Source organism: Pseudoliparis swirei, chromosome 19, assembly GCF_029220125.1.
Source record: "Pseudoliparis swirei isolate HS2019 ecotype Mariana Trench chromosome 19, NWPU_hadal_v1, whole genome shotgun sequence".
Classification (NCBI taxonomy): Eukaryota; Metazoa; Chordata; class Actinopteri; order Perciformes; family Liparidae; genus Pseudoliparis; species Pseudoliparis swirei.
In genome coordinates this window covers 8,750,329-8,753,325 of record NC_079406.1, presented here as the reverse complement: position 1 = coordinate 8,753,325, position 2,997 = coordinate 8,750,329, and the positions used below count along the sequence as shown (strand labels likewise).

Genomic DNA, 2,997 nt, shown 5'->3' with positions numbered 1-2,997 from the left:
TCCATATGGTTATTTTGCTATTGGCAACATACCTGTTGCTGCCCTCGAAACTATATTTAGTTATATCTAAATTACAAATAACTTCTAACTCTCCATACTTTCAATCCGTGTTTTCTGTGTGGGAGACTTTCAAAAACAGCGTCCCTGCAGAAAACATTGAGTTTGCTGAGCTTGGGAGATGACACTCAGTGGTTTAAGTGGTTTTACACCCAAAACCTGATTAATTAGGAGACTAAATACAAGCCCTTTGCTCTCACATTATCCTCCATGTAAGTGGTTAAAGTGGAGTTGTACACTGTAAAATGTAATAAGTTAACTTTACTTGAAAAAGTTGAGGAAACCGATTGCCTCAAATTTTCTAAGTAAAGTAGCTCAATAATTTTAAGTTCTTAAAACTAAAAATAAATGAGTTTTGGCAACTGATGTAATTGGAGTAAACATAAGTTCAGTCAACTCATAATATGTCATTTCAGACAACGTAAAAGATACAAGTGAAGGTAACTTAAAATCTTGAATCATGTAATAAGTTGACTTTACTTGAAAAAGGTGAGGAAACCGATTGCCTCAAAATGTCTAAGTAAAGTAGCTCAATAATTTTAAGTTCTTAAAACTAAAAATAAATGAGTTTCGGCAATTGATGTAATTGGAGTAAACATAAGTTAAGTCAACTCATAATATGTCAGTTCAGACAACTTAAAAGATACGAGTGAAGGTAACTTAAAAATCTTTAAGTATGTAATAAGTTGACTTTACTAGAAAAAGGTGAGGAAACCGATTGCCTAAACATTTCTAAGTAAAGTAGCTCAATAATTTTAAGTTCTTAAAGCTAAAAGAAACTAAGTTTAGGCAACTCATGTAATTGCAGTAAACATTAGTATAGTTAACTTAACAATTATTAGTTACTAGGTTAAATTAAAAAAGACAACTTAAAAGATCCAAGTTATATTAAGTAAACAGGACTAATAAGAACTAGTTAACTTTACTAGTCAATGAGATCCCATTACTTAGAAATAGTGAGGAAACCGATTGCCTTAAAATGATCAAGTAAGCTGAACTAAAAACTGTAAGTTGTTGAAACAAAAGAAGGAGAACAGTTACAATGGAAGACAATGTTTATTTAGAAGAAAAACACATGTTTTAAAACTCAAACAACGTGCTTAAAACGCTGAACATGTTGCCAGATTAGGTTTTGTAACGCAGAAATATGATGAACACAGCGTTTTCGGCATTTGCTAAATTTCACGACAGAAAAACAACAAAAACAGACATTTTCTAGAAAAGAGTTCAATTGGAGATAGAAGGGTGAAGTTCTCGGGCCTGCACATCATGAACACAGTCCCTTATGGCATCAGTAGATATTTGAGTGATTGTATTTTAGGGTTTTTGGTCCAAGTGAGAAGCACTCTATGAATAAATTCAGAAGGTGTTCCTCACTCGTTGAGGATACTCCAAATTCAGGGGTAAATAAGTCCGAAGAGTAGCCACACGGCACGGGGAAGATTATCACGGTCACCCATCACGACTGCTCCTCCCAAAACGATGGCAGTAGTTGTAGACTCCAGGTCCAGCGAGTGAGGAGGCCACAATGTCTTCAGCACCGTCAGGGTCCCAATGGAGGCGTGGGACACGTCCAGAAGGTCATCAGAGTCCTAATAACAAGAGCAGCATAAAAAACACAATTACATGTCAAATTTCACGTTGCATTTCTATGGTAGAACACACAATGGTTACTTGGATTCTGATATTATTAGATAATCAAGTGAAAGATGCTCAGGAGTGAGTGCGATGATTAATTCATTGATCATGTGATTCACTGAATGATTGCAAAAGCTAATAATAAAGAATATGAATTATCATATTTACAAATAGGGATATTTGAATGGAACAACAATAATAGAGCAAATGTAAAAAACAGAATGCAGAATGGCCTGAGAACAGGTCGATGCAGTTGCATCACAACACACCCCGATCAGGACCCGTTCGTGGCTTCTGCTGTGTTTCCATAGGGTCAAGTCGAAGCTTCACGCCATCCTAAACTCACACCCTCAATAAAGAAAGACCAACGTTTAATACGTGGGCAACCAACCATATTCGTGGTAAACATCCACATTTCTTTGTCACTGCTGCTTCTGGGAAATGTGCTCCTACCACAGGAGGCTGAACAGGTACCTACCGTCTTCAGTCGTCACACCTGCATCATATTGGCTGCTCCTGAACCTCCTGTGGCAGTAGAGCGAGCATATTGCCCAAAAGCAACAAAGAAATAGCGATAATGTTACAAGTGAAAACCCTTTTTTGGTAACAGGAGATATTAGTAGAACCTCTACCATCATGCAGACATGTGAAGGTGTACAGATGCCCATTTAGGTGTGATATGATTTGTAATTTTTATTTTGAAGGCCTTTGGGTTTTGAATGGGGACTAGAGAGCTGCAACTGGACCTGACTGGAAAGACGGAGATCCCACTAAAAGGGCCCCAATCAGGGATAAGTGAATCAAAAAGTAGAAGCACTGATTGGAAGAGAAGTAGCCAATACCAAAAGATTAACAGGCAGAACACATGAGATAGATTGGGCATCCTGTGGTGTGGAATTAAATAATTTTGACTAAAGTCTACTTACAAATTCTTGAAGAAGTCTGCGTTGTCATCTCCAAGGATGACGGGAGAGCCACGGAGGACTGCTGTTCACCTCCCAGTCACATCTGTACTCTAAAAAAACATTTTAAACACACACAATAAGCAATACTTACAATTCATTGCCAGGTTTTTCAAAGCCTACAAAAGAAACAACAAAAGCAATTAGTCAAACTGCAAATAACTCCTCGTCAAGATGCATTTTTACGGCTAAAAAGCCATCAGTTTAATGGAAGATTTCACAGACAAATATGATTACAAATGCTTATCCTAGATATAGATAGATAGATTGAAGTCATAAATAGTCTGTAGGGAGGTTGGCAGGGAGCTTAGTTTCAAACTTGCTATTGGTTATAATGGAT

At 37.1% G+C, this 2,997-nt stretch overlaps 1 long non-coding RNA gene across 1 annotated transcript; it reads right to left on the bottom strand.

Moving 5' to 3' along the window:
- Positions 1-1,143: 1,143 nt before the first annotated feature.
- On the bottom strand, positions 1,144-2,733 carry LOC130209575 (uncharacterized). Its single transcript, XR_008834644.1, has 2 exons — positions 2,622-2,733; positions 1,144-1,649 (listed from the first exon to the last, which is right to left on the bottom strand). It is a non-coding gene; the product is annotated as an uncharacterized LOC130209575 (long non-coding RNA).
- Positions 2,734-2,997: the final 264 nt, after the last annotated feature.